The 13,582-nt window shown below is 41.0% G+C and overlaps 2 non-coding genes across 2 annotated transcripts; both read right to left on the reverse strand.

Moving 5' to 3' along the window:
* Window positions 1-271: 271 nt before the first annotated feature.
* LOC130963997 (small nucleolar RNA R71) lies at window positions 272-379 on the reverse strand. The gene has a single exon (XR_009080112.1). It is a non-coding gene; the product is annotated as a small nucleolar RNA R71 (small nucleolar RNA).
* Window positions 380-12,746: 12,367 nt separating this feature from the next.
* On the reverse strand, window positions 12,747-12,854 carry LOC130964009 (small nucleolar RNA R71). The gene has a single exon (XR_009080123.1). It is a non-coding gene; the product is annotated as a small nucleolar RNA R71 (small nucleolar RNA).
* Between the last annotated feature and the right edge of the window lie 728 nt (window positions 12,855-13,582).

A 13,582-nucleotide genomic window follows, 5' to 3' on the forward strand; every position in this document is an offset into this window, starting at 1 on the left:
TCAATTAGTTTCTCTAATGCAACAGAATTGCAAGTTCTATGGACTTCCACTGGAAGATCCTCATCAGTTCTTAGCTGAATTCTTGCAAATCTGTGACACTGTCAAGACTAATGGGGTTGACCCTGAGGTCTACAGACTTATGCTATTCCCTTTTGCTGTAAGAGACAGAGCTAGGACATGGTTGGACTCACAACCTAAAGAAAGCCTGGACTCATGGGAAAAGCTAGTCAATGCCTTCTTGGCAAAGTTCTTTCCACCTCAAAAATTGAGTAAGCTTAGAGTGGAAGTCCAAACCTTCAGACAGAAGGATGGAGAATCCCTCTATGAAGCATGGGAAAGATACAAACAATTGATCAGAAAATGTCCTTCTGACATGCTTTCTGAATGGAGCATCATAGGTATTTTCTATGATGGTCTCTCTGAACTATCCAAGATGTCTCTGGATAGCTCTGCTGGAGGATCTCTTTATTTGAAGAAGACGCCTACAGAAGCTCAAGAGCTAATTGAAATGGTTGCAAATAACCAATTCATGTACACTTCTGAAAGGAATCCTGTGAACATTGGGACTAATCAGAAGAAAGGAGTTCTTGAGATTGATGCTCTGAATGCCATTCTGGCTCAGAACAAAATATTGACTCAACAAGTCAATTTGATTTCTCAAAGTCTGTCTGGAATGCAAAATGCACCAAGCAGTACTAAGGATGCTTCATCTGAAGAAGAAGCATATGATCCTGAGAACCCTTCAATGGAAGAGGTGAATTACCTAGGAGAACCCTATGGAAACACCTATAATTCTTCATGGAGAAATCACCCAAATTTCTCATGGAAGAATCAAGAAAGACCTCAACAAGGTTTTAACAACAATAATGGTGGAAGAAATAGGTTTAGCAATGGCAAGCCTTTTCCATCATCTTCTCAGCAACAGACAGAGAATTCTAAGCAGAACCCCTCTGACTTAGCAACCATGGTCTCTGATCTAATCAAAACCACTCAAAGTTTCATGACTGAAACAAGGTCCTCCATTAGGAATTTGGAGGCACAAGTGGGACAGCTGAGCAAGAAAATTACTGAACTCCCTCCTAGTACTCTCCCAAGCAATATAGAAGAAATCCAAAGGAGAGTGCAAGGCCATCAACATGGCCAAATTTGGAGAGGAAGGAGAGGAAGTGAACGCCACTGAGGAAGACCTCAATGGGCGTGCACTGACCTCCATTGAGTTCCCAATGAGGAAACATGGGAATCCGAAGCTCAAAATGAGACCATAGAGATTCCATTGGACTTACTTCTGCCTTTCATGAGCTCTGATGAGTATTCTTCCTCTGAAGAGGATGAGTATGTCACTGAAGAGCAAGTTGCTAAATACCTTGGAGCAATCATGAAGCTAAATGACAAGTTATTTGGAAATGAGACTTAGGAGAATGAACCTCCTTTGCTCACCAAAGAACTGGATGACTTGTCTAGGCAGAAATTACCTCAAAAGAGACAAGATCCTGGGAAGTTTTCAATACCTTGTACCATAGGCACCATGACCTTCAAGAAGGCTCTGTGTGACTTAGGGTCAAGTGTAAACCTCATGCCTCTCTCTGTAATGGAGAAGCTAGGGATCTTTGAGGTGCAAGCTGCAAGAATCTCATTAGAGATGGCAGACAACTCAAGAAAACAAGCTCATGGACTTGTAGAGGATGTTTTGGTGAAGATTGAAGACCATTACATCCCTGCTGATTTCATAGTCCTAGAGACTGGGAAGTGCATGGATGAAACCATCATCCTTGGCAGACCCTTCCTAGCCACAGCAAAGGCTGTGATTGATGTTGATAGAGGTGAACTGATCATTCAAGTGAATGAAGAATCCTTTGTGTTTAAGGCTCAAGGATATCCCTCTGTCACCATGGAGAGGAAGCATGAAGAGCTTCTCTCAAATCAGAGTCAAACAGAGCCCCCACAGTCAAACTCTAAGTTTGGTGTTGGGAGGCCACAACCAAACTCTAAGTTTGGTGTTGAACCCCCACATTCAAACTCTAAGTTTGGTGTTGGGAGGTTCCAACATTGCTCTGAGAAAATGTGAGGCTCCATGAGAGCCATCTGTCAAGCTACTGACATTAAAGAAGCGCTTGTTGGGAGGCAACCCAATGTTATATGTTATCTATTTTCTTTTGTTATTTTATGTTTTTTGTAGGTTGATGATCATGAGAAGTCACAAAATCAATTGAAAAAGCAAAAACAGAATGAAAAACAGGAAGAAAAACAGCACACCCTGGAGGAAGAACTTACTGGCGTTTAAACGCCAGTAAGAGTAGCAGTTGGGCGTTTAACGCCCAGTCTGGCACCATTCTGGGTGTTTAACGCCAGAAAGGGGCACCAGACTGGCGTTAAACGCCAGAAAAGGGCAAGAACTTGGCGTTAAACACCAGAAATGGGCACCAGCCCGGCGTTTAACGCCAGAATTGGCTCAAAACGTGATTTTGCATGCCATTTGGTGCAGGGATGACTTTTCCTTGACACCACAGGATCTGTGGACCCCACAGGATCCCCACTAACCCCACCACTCTCTCTCTTCTTCACTCATTCACCAATCACCTCAATACCTCTTCCCCAAAAACCCTTCACCTATCAAATCCCATCTTCTCTTCATCACTCACATCCATCCTTCATAAAACCCTACCTACCTCACCATTTAAATTCAAACCACTTTCCCACCCAAACCCACCCATACATGACCGAACCATGAGCCCCCCTCTCCTATATATACCCTTCTTCACCCCTTCATTTTCACACAACCTAAACACCACTTCTCCCCCTCTTTGGCCGAACACAAAAGCCATTCCCTTCTTCCTCATTTCTTCTTCTTCTACTCTCTTCTTTCTTCTTTTGCTCGAGGACGAGCAAACCTTTTAAGTTTGGTGTGGTAAAAGCGTTGCTTTTTCGTTTTTCCATAACCATTTATGGCATCCAAGGCCGGAGAAACCTCTAGAAAGAGGAAAGGGAAGGCAAAAGCTTCTACCTCCGAGTCATGGGAGATGGAGAGATTCATCTCAAGGGTGCATCAAGACCACTTCTATGAAGTTGTGGCCTTGAAGAAGGTGATCCCTGAGGTCCCTTTTTCACTCAAAAAGAGTGAATATCCGGAGATCCGACATGAGATCCGAAGAAGAGGTTGGGAAGTCCTTACCAACCCCATTCAACAAGTCGGAATCTTGATGGTTCAAGAGTTCTATGCCAATGCATGGATCACCAAGAACCATGATCAAAGTGTGAACCCGAATTCAAAGAATTATCTTACTATGGTTCGGGGGAAATACTTAGATTTTAGTCCGGAAAGTGTAAGGTTGGCATTCAATTTGCCCATGATGCAAGGAGATGAACATCCTTACACTAGAAGGGTCAACTTTGATCAAAGGTTGGACCAAGTCCTCACTGACATTTGTGAAGAGGGCGCCCAATGGAAGAGAGATTCAAGAGGGAAGCCAGTTCAATTGAGAAGGCATGACCTCAAACCCGTGGCTAGAGGATGGTTGGAGTTTATCCAACGCTCAGTCATTCCCACTAGCAACCGGTCCGAAGTTACTCTAGACCAGGCCATCATGATTCATAGCATCATGATTGGAGAAGAAGTGGAAATTGATGAGGATAAGCCCATCACTAAGAAAATGATGGAACACACAAGAGACCCCTCTCATCATGAGATCCCTGAGATGCCTCAAGGGATGCACTTTCCTCCACAAAACTATTGGGAGCAACTGAACACCTCCCTAGGAGAACTGAGTTCCAACATGGGACAACTAAGGGTGGAGCACCAAGAACATTCCATCATCCTCCATGAAATTTGAGAAGATCAAAGAATCATGTGAGAGGAACAACAAAGACAAGGAAGAGACATTGAGGAGCTCAAGCACTCCATAGGATCTTCAAGAGGAAGAAAGAGCCGCCATCACTAAGGTGGACCCGTTCTTTAATTTCCTTGTTCTTTATTTTCTGTTTTTCGAAAATTAATGCTTATGTTTGTCCATGTTTGTGTCTTGTGATCATTAGTGTCTTAGTGTCTATGCCTTAAAGTTATGAATGTCCTATGAATCCATCACCTTTCTTAAATAAACAAATGTTCTTAAATTGAAAAAGAAAAAGAATTGCATGAATTTTGAATTTTATAACAGTTTAATTATTTTGATGTGGTGGCAATATTTTTTGTCTTCTGAATGTATGCTTAAACAGTGCATATGTCTTTTGAATTTGTGGTTCATGAATGTTGGCTCTTGAAAGAATGATGAAAAAGGAGACATGTTACTGAGGATCTGAAAAATCATAAAAATGATTCTTGAAGCAAGAAAAAGCAGTGAATACAAAAAAAATCGAAAAAAAAAAGAGAGAAGAAAGAAAAAAAGAAAGAAAAAGAAAGAATAAAGTTGTGATCCAAGGCAAAAAGAGTGTGCTTAAGAACCCTGGACACCTCTAATTGGGGACTCTAGCAAAGCTGAGTCACAATCTGAAAAGGTTCACCCAATTATGTGTCTGTGGCATGTATGTATCCGGTGGTAATACTGGAAGACAGAGTGCTTTGGGCCACGGCCAAGACTCATAAAGTAGCTGTGTTCAAGAATCATCATACTTAACTAGGAGAATCAATAACACTATCTGGATTCTAAGTTCCTAAAGAAGCCAATCATTCTGAGTTGCAAAGGATAGAGTGAGATGCCAAAACTATTCAGAGGCAAAAAGCTAAAAGCCCCGCTCATCTAATTAATACTGATCTTCATAGATGTTTTTGGAATTCATTGCATATTCTCTTCTTTTTATCTTATTTGATTTTTAGTTGCTTGGGGACAAGCAACAATTTAAGTTTGGTGTTGTGATGAGCGGATAATTTGTACGCTTTTTGGCATTATTTTTAGTATGTTTTTAGTATGATCTAGTTAGTTTTTAGTATATTTTTATTAGTTTTTAGTTAAAATTCACTTTTCTGGACTTAACTATGAGTTTGTGTGTTTTTCTGTGATTTCAGGTATTTTCTGGCTGAAATTGAGGGACCTGAGCAAAAATCTGATTCAGAGACTGAAAAGGACTGCAGATGCTGTTGGATTCTGACCTTCCTGCACTCGAAGTGGATTTTCTGGAGCTACAGAAGCCCAATTGGTGCGCTCTCAACGGCGTTGGAAAGTAGACATCCTGGGCTTTCCAGAAATATATGATAGTCCATACTTTGCCCAAGATTTGATGGCCCAAACCGGCGTTCAAAGTCACCCTCAGGAATTCCAGCGTTAAACGCCGGAACTGGCACCAAAATGGGAGTTAAACGCCCAAACTGGCATAAAAGCTGGCGTTTAACTCCAAGAAGAGTCTCTACACGAAATTGCTTCATTGCTCAGCCCAAGCACACACCAAGTGGGCCCGGAAGTGGATTTTTATGTCATTTACTCATCTCTGTACACCCTAGGCTACTAGTTTTCTATAAATAGGACCTTTTACTATTGTATTGAGATATCTGGGTAGCTATCTTCATTTTATGCTATCTTAGATCATTGGGAGGCTGGCCATTCGGCCATGCCTAGACCTTGTTCTTATGTATTTTCAACGGTGGAGTTTCTACACACCATAGATTAAGGTGTGGAGCTCTGCTGTACCTCGAGTATTAATGCAATTACTATTGTTCTTCTATTCAATTCCGCTTGTTCTTTGTCCAAGATATCACTTGTTCTTCAACTTGATGAATGTGATGATCCGTGACACTCATCATCATTCTCACTTATGAACAAAGTGACTGACAACCACTTCTGTTCTACAAGCAACCAAGGCTCTAGTGAATATCTCTTGGATTCCTGATACACGATGCATGGTTGATCGCCTGACAACCGAGTGCTCGCCTAACAAACGAGCCAGCCATTCCGTGAGATCAGAGTCTTCGTGGTATAGGCGAGAACTGATGGCGGCATTCAAGAGAATCCGGAAGGTCTAACCTTGTCTGTGGTATTCTGAGTAGGATTCAATGATTGAATGACTGTGACGTGCTTCAAATTCCTAGCAGGCGGGGCGTTAGTGACAGATGCAAAAGAATCACTGGATTCTATTCCGGCCTGACCGAGAACCGACAGCTGATTAGCCTATGCTGTGACAGAGCATAGGAACGTTTTCACTGAGAGGATGGGAGGTAGCCACTGACAACGGTGAAACCCTTGCATAAGCTTGCCATGGAAAGGAGTAAGAAGGATTGGATGAAGACAGTAGGAAAGCAGAGAGACGGAAGGGAAGGCATCTTTATACGCTTATCTGAAGTTCCTACCAATGAATTACATAAGTACCTCTATCTTTATCTTTATGCTTTATTCGTATACCACTATACCCATTTGAGTCTGCCTGACTAAGATTTACAAGGTGACCATAGCTTGCTTCATACCAACAATCTCCGTGGGATCGACCCTTACTCGCGTAAGGTTTATTACTTGGACGACCCAGTGCACTTGCTGGTTAGTTGTGCAAAGTTGTGTTTATGCCATGGTATTGAGCACCAAGTTCTTGGGGCCATTACTAGGGATTATTTGAGTTGTGAAAAGTAGTGATCACAATTTTGCACACCAGCAAGCAATAAATCAATTACCTTCCAGACGTTCGGACACTCAAGGAACCCCCATGGCTTCATGTAGAGAATCTAATGAAGAACGTAGCATGAAGGAGACACTAGAAACTCCAGTAGACAATAAGGAGCATGACTTTGTACTGGAACAAGTGGAGGAAGCCGAAATTATTGAAGAAAAAGAGGAGGCAGTGGTTGAAGACTTAGGAGATGCTAAACCTCCATGGGAAAGTCCAGTTATAGAGCCTCCTTCAAAGACGTTTAAAGCTGATGTTGAGGAGGGTGTACAACCTCCAAGGCATCTCATGATTGAAGACTTTGAAGGGGATGGTCAAGAGATGGATTCGATCATTGATGAATTCTTATCTATATTTGTGTCCTCTCCCATTGGACTTGACATGGAGATGAAAGAAGAAGAAGCACAACCTCCCATGTCCTTGGTGAACAATGAAGAAGAGATTGAATTAGAAGAAATCCACCAAGAGGAAGAGGTTGATATTGAAGAAGATTGCAAAGAGGTGGAAGATGTCGAAGAAGAGCACAAGGGAGTGGAGCTTGCACGTTCATTAGAAACACCTCCCCCTAAGTTGCCATCATCCTTCACAATATTCAAGTGGGTAAAATTCATACCCCTTAGCTTTCTAATTCCACTTGAATACGGGCTACTGGAGACGGATGGTCAACTTAGAGCTCTTTGTGGCATTAAGAGTAAAAGGAAGATGGTCAGTGGTAAGAATTATCCTGTAAGGTTCATTATAGTTGGAAGCTCAAAGTTTAAACGCAAAGGTTGGTATAGAGCTCAACTAAATGGGTCTAGGAAGTTGTTTGGCCATTTCAGTGAAAATTCAGACTGCTTGCCACCTGGATGGAATCATGATAATCAACTTGAAGATGGGTGTAGAAACAAGATTTAGGATCCAGGAATATATGAGGATCAACTTTGGGAGCTCAAAGCTTGTGGAGAACTTCATCAACGCTTGGTAAATTTACTTAGTATTGATAGAGCTTATTGGAAGTCCAAGCATTGGTGGAAGTTTCAGGATGAGTTCAAGCACAAGCCGCCATGACAAGGAGCTCGCCAAATGTCCAACTTAAGGACTTTAACTAAAAGTGCTCGATGGGAGACAACCCACCATGGTATGATCGTTCCCTTTTTAGTTTTAATTTTAGTCTGTTTTTTGAATTTTTATTGAACCTGGAATTATTCATAACATCAGCATCAGCATTCTGCATTTTGCAAAAAAAAAAAAGAAAAGCACGCACGCGACGCGGCAACGTCGCTGACGCGTCCGCGTCGCAAGTGAATTAGGAAGAAAAGAAATTAAACAGAGAGTCACGCAAGAGCGTGGCTGGAGGCATGCCCGTGGCACAAATCGCCCCACGCGACCACGTTACTGACGCGTCTGCGTCACATGGAAAACATGCCTCCCACGCGTCCGCGTGACCTGGTAATCGACGTGAAAAGGGTGCATAGCCAAAAGTTATGCTGGAGTGGTGCTGGATTAGTACTAGACACACAATCCCTATGGTGGACGAAATTGTGATCCATGTTCTTTGTATTTGTATGAAATCATTATTATGGCACTGGTTGAATTCACAACTCCGTTCAACTAACCAGCAAGTGTACTGGGTCGTCCAAGTAATAAACCTTACGTGAGTAAGGGTCGATCCCACAGAGATTATTGGTATGAAGCAAGCTATGGTCACCTTGTAAATCTCAGTTAGGCAGATTAAAATGGTTTAATGGTTTCGAAAATTAATAATAAAATAGAAAATAAAAAGGATAGAAATACTTATGTAAATCAATAGTGGGAATTTCAGATAGGTGTATGGAGATGCTGTGTTCCTCTTGAAACTCTACTTTACTACTCGCTCTTCCTTCAATCCTTCTTACTCCTTTCCATGGCAAGCTGTATGTAGGGCATCACTATCATCAATGGCTACTTTTAATCCTCTCGGGAAAATGGTCCTATGCGCTGTCACTGCACGGCTAATCGTCTGGAGGCATCACCCTTGGTTGATAGCTACATCCTATCCTCTCAGTGAAAATGGTCCAAATGCTCTATCACAGCACGGCTAATCATCTGTCGGTTCTCAATCAGGTTGGAATAGAATCCATTGATTCTTTTGCGTTTGTCACTAATGCCCAGCCTTCAGGAGTTTGAAGCTCGTTGATGAGCGGATAATTTGTATACTTTTTGGCATTGTTTTTAGTATGTTTTTGATATGATATAGTTAGTTTTTAGTATATTTTTATTAGTTTTTAATTAAAATTCACTTTTCTGGACTTTACTATGAGTTTGTGTGTTTTTCTGTGATTTCAGGTATTTTCCGGCTGAAATTGAGGGACCTGAGCAAAAATCTGATTCTGAGACCAAAAAGGACTGCAGATGCTGTTGGATTCTGACCTCCCTGCATTCGAAGCGGATTTTCTGGAGCTACAGAAGCCCAATTGGCGCGCTCTTAACGGCGTTGGAAAGTAGACATCCTGGGCTTTCCAGCAATATATAATAGTCCATACTTTGCCCAAGATTTGATGGCCCAAACCGGCGTTCAAAGTCACCTCAAGAAATCCCAGCGTTAAACGCTGGAACTGGCACCCAAATGGGAGTTAAACGCCCAAACTGGCACCAAAGCTGGCGTTTAACTCCAAGAAGAGTCTCTACACGAAATTGCTTCATTGCTCAGCCCAAGCACACACCAAGTGGGCCCGGAAGAGGATTTTTATGTCATTTACTCATTTCTGTACACCCTAGGCTACTAGTTTCTTATAAGTAGGACCTTTTACTATTGTATAGAAAATCTTTTGATCACTTTTAGATCTCTAGATCATCTTTGGACATTTTAGTTCTTAGATGATTGGGAGGCTGGCCATTCGGCCATGCCTAGACCTTATGCTTATGTATTTTCAACGGTGGAGTTTCTACACACCATAGATTAAGGTGTGGAGCTCTGCTGTACCTCGAGTATTAATGCAATTACTATTGTTCTTTCATTCAAATTCCGCTTGTTCTTTATCCAAGATATCACTTGTTCTTCAACATGATGAAGGTGATGGTTGACGCCCATCACCATTCTCACCCATGAACAAGGTGACTGACAACCATTCTTGTTCTACAAGCATCTGAGGCTTAGTGAATATCTCTTGGATTCCTGATTGCACGATGCATGGTTGATCGCCTGACAACCGAGTGCTCGCCTGACAAACGAGCCAACCATTCCGTGAGATCAGAGTCTTCGTGGTATAGGCAAGAACTGATGGCAGCATTCAAGAGAATCCGGAAGGTCTAACCTTGTCTGTGGTATTCTGAGTAGGATTCAATGATTGAATGACTGTGACGTGCTTCAAACCTATAACCTACTGGGCGTTAGTGACAGACGCAAAAGAGTTATTCTATTCTGGTAGGGGAGGGAACCGAACCGGTGATTGGCCGTACTGTGACAGAGTATTGAGCATTAGCTTTCACTGCGAGGATGGGAGGTAGCTGCTGACAACAGTGAGACCCTATACGAGCTTGCCATGGAAAGGAGTAAGAAGGGTTGGATGAAGACAGTAGGAAAGCAGAGAGACGGAAGGGAAGGCATCTTCATGCGCTTATCTGAAGTTCCTACCAATGAATTACATAAGTATCACTATCTTTATCTTCTATGTTATTTTCGTTCATCACCATATATATCTGAGTTTGCCTGACTAAGATTTACAAGATGACCATAGCTTGCTTCAATACTAACAATCTCCGTGGGATCGACCCTTACTCACGTAAGGTTTATTACTTGGACGACCCAGTGCACTTGCTGGTTAGTTGTGCGAAGTTGTGTAATGCCATGGTATTAAGCGCACCAAGTTCTTGGAGCCAGTACCAGGGATTATGAGAGTTGTGAAAAAGTATAGTTCACAATTTCGCCCGACCAAGTTTTTGGCGCCGTTGCCGGGGATTGTTCTAGTTTTGAGCAAGCCTGTGGTAACATCAGTACCAAGATCCAGCAACAACATCCAATTTTTGGTGTTATTGCCCGGGATTGTTCAGGCTGGACAACTGACGGTTCATCTTGTTGCTTAGATTAGGTATTTTTTTTCGAAATTCTTGAAGATGAATTCTAGAGTTTCATGATGATTTGTTGAAATCTGGCTGGCTGAGAAGCCATGTCTAATCTGATTGGACCGAGGTTTCAACTTATCACCACAAGAGCTTGTTGATTTCGTACCAATCTTGCTTTTGGAGCAGTGATTTGCTAAGGCTTGGCTGACCTTTGGTCATGTCTAGTGTTTTGGACCGAAGCTTTCTTTAGAAGCTTGGCTGGCTGTGAAGCCATGTCTAATTCCTGGACCGGAGTCTTAGACTAGCATTGCACTGATTCCTGGAATTCTCATTAAGAATTTTGATACCTTCTTTTTCCACCTAATTTTCGAAAAATACAAAAAAATTTACAAAATCATAAAAAACCAAAAATATTTCTTGTTTGAGTCTAGAGTCTCATCTTAAGTTTGGTGTCAAATGCATGTTTTTGTTACATTTTTCGAATCCATGCATATATTTTGTGTTCTAATCTTTGAATTCTATTGACTTGAGTATTTTGTGTGTCTCATATGCATTTTCAGTTCATTAGTGTCAGTAGTACACAAACTACTAAGTTTGGTGTCTTGCATGCATTGTTATTTGATTCTTGTTGCATTTTGATTATTAAAAAAAAAAATCCAAAAATATTTTTAATTTGTGTCTTTTCAAGTCAATGATACAAGGGATTGAAGATTCAGAACACACTGCAGAGGAATTATACAGAAAAAGCTGAGCATTCAAAAATGCCCAGTGAAGAAGGCAGACTGGCGTTTAAACGCCAGCCAGGGCACCTGGTTGGGCGTTTAACGCCCAAAGAGGTAGCATTTTGGGCGTTAAACGCCAGAATGTATACCATTCTGGGCGTTTAACGCCAGGATGGTGCTAGGGGGAAGATTTTGTTTTCAAATCAATTTTTTTCAAGTTTTCCAAAACCAAATCTTTTTCAAATCATATCTTTTTAATCAAATGTTTTCAAAATCAATTTCTTTCCTTTTTCAAAGATAATTACTAACAATTAATGATTTGATTGAACATTTTTTGCCTTTTCTATTAAGGAAGGTTTTATGTTTGAATCATATCTTTTCTTGTTAGGCAAGTCATCAATTTATTTTTAAAATCATATCTTTTTAAATTGTTTTCAAATCATATCTTTTAAAATTGTTTTCAAATCATATCTTCTCAATCACATCTTTTTAAAACCATAACTTTTCAATTAAATCTTTTTAACCTCATCTTTTTCAAAATAGTTTTCAATCAAATCTTTTTAATTTCTAATTTCAAAATCTTTTTCAAAAATCACTTGATTTCTCTTCCACTTTCAATTTTCGAAAACTATCAATCAAATTTTCAAAATGTTTTCAAAATCTTTTAAATGAATTTTCGAAAATTCTCTTCCCTCCTTCCCACATCCTTCTATTTATGGAGTACCACTCCTTCTAAATGCACAATTCGAACCTTATCTAACTAAAGTTCGAATTCTTCTTCTCCTTCTTCTTACTATTTCTCTTTTCCTCTGACACTTCAAGGAATCTCTATACTGTGACATAGAGGATTCCACATTCCCTTTTTCTCTTCTCTTTCTTATGAGCAGGAGCAGAGACAAAGGCATTCTTGTTGAAGCTGACCCTGAACCTGAGAGGACCTTGAAGAGAAAGCTAAGAGAAGCCAAAGCACAACTCTCTTTAGAGGACCTGACCGAATTCTTCAAGGAAGGAGAACCCATGGCAGCCGAAAACAACAACAATGCCAACAATGCAAGGAAGGTGCTGGGTGACTTTACTGCACCTACTCCCGACTTCTATGGGAGAAGCATCTCTATCCCTGCCATTGGAGCAAACAACTTTGAGCTTAAGCCTCAATTATTTTCTCTAATGCAACAGAATTGCAAGTTCTATGGACTTCCACTGGAAGATCCTCATCAGTTCTTAGCTGAATTCTTGCAAATCTGTGACACTGTCAAGACTAATGGGGTTGACCCTGAGGTCTACAGACTTATGCTATTCCCTTTTGCTGTAAGAGACAGAGCTAGGACATGGTTGGACTCACAACCTAAAGAAAGCCTGGACTCATGGGAAAAGCTAGTCAATGCCTTCTTGGCAAAGTTCTTTCCACCTCAAAAATTGAGTAAGCTTAGAGTGGAAGTCCAAACCTTCAGACAGAAGGATGGAGAATCCCTCTATGAAGCATGGGAAAGATACAAACAATTGATCAGAAAATGTCCTTCTGACATGCTTTCTGAATGGAGCATCATAGGTATTTTCTATGATGGTCTCTCTGAACTATCCAAGATGTCTCTGGATAGCTCTGCTGGAGGATCTCTTTATTTGAAGAAGACGCCTACAGAAGCTCAAGAGCTAATTGAAATGGTTGCAAATAACCAATTCATGTACACTTCTGAAAGGAATCCTGTGAACAATGGGACTAATCAGAAGAAAGGAGTTCTTGAGATTGATGCTCTGAATGCCATTCTGGCTCAGAACAAAATATTGACTCAACAAGTCAATTTGATTTCTCAAAGTCTGTCTGGAATGCAAAATGCACCAAGCAGTACTAAGGATGCTTCATCTGAAGAAGAAGCATATGATCCTGAGAACCCTTCAATGGAAGAGGTGAATTACCTAGGAGAACCCTATGGAAACACCTATAATTCTTCATGGAGAAATCACCCAAATTTCTCATGGAAGAATCAAGAAAGACCTCAACAAGGTTTTAACAACAATAATGGTGGAAGAAATAGGTTTAGCAATGGCAAGCCTTTTCCATCATCTTCTCAGCAACAGACAGAGAATTCTAAGCAGAACCCCTCTGACTTAGCAACCATGGTCTCTGATCTAATCAAAACCACTCAAAGTTTCATGACTGAAACAAGGTCCTCCATTAGGAATTTGGAGGCACAAGTGGGACAGCTGAGCAAGAAAATTACTGAACTCCCTCCTAGTACTCTCCCAAGCAATACAGAAGA

Source organism: Arachis stenosperma, chromosome 2 (genome assembly GCF_014773155.1).
Source record: "Arachis stenosperma cultivar V10309 chromosome 2, arast.V10309.gnm1.PFL2, whole genome shotgun sequence".
Lineage (NCBI taxonomy): Eukaryota > Viridiplantae > Streptophyta > Magnoliopsida > Fabales > Fabaceae > Arachis > Arachis stenosperma.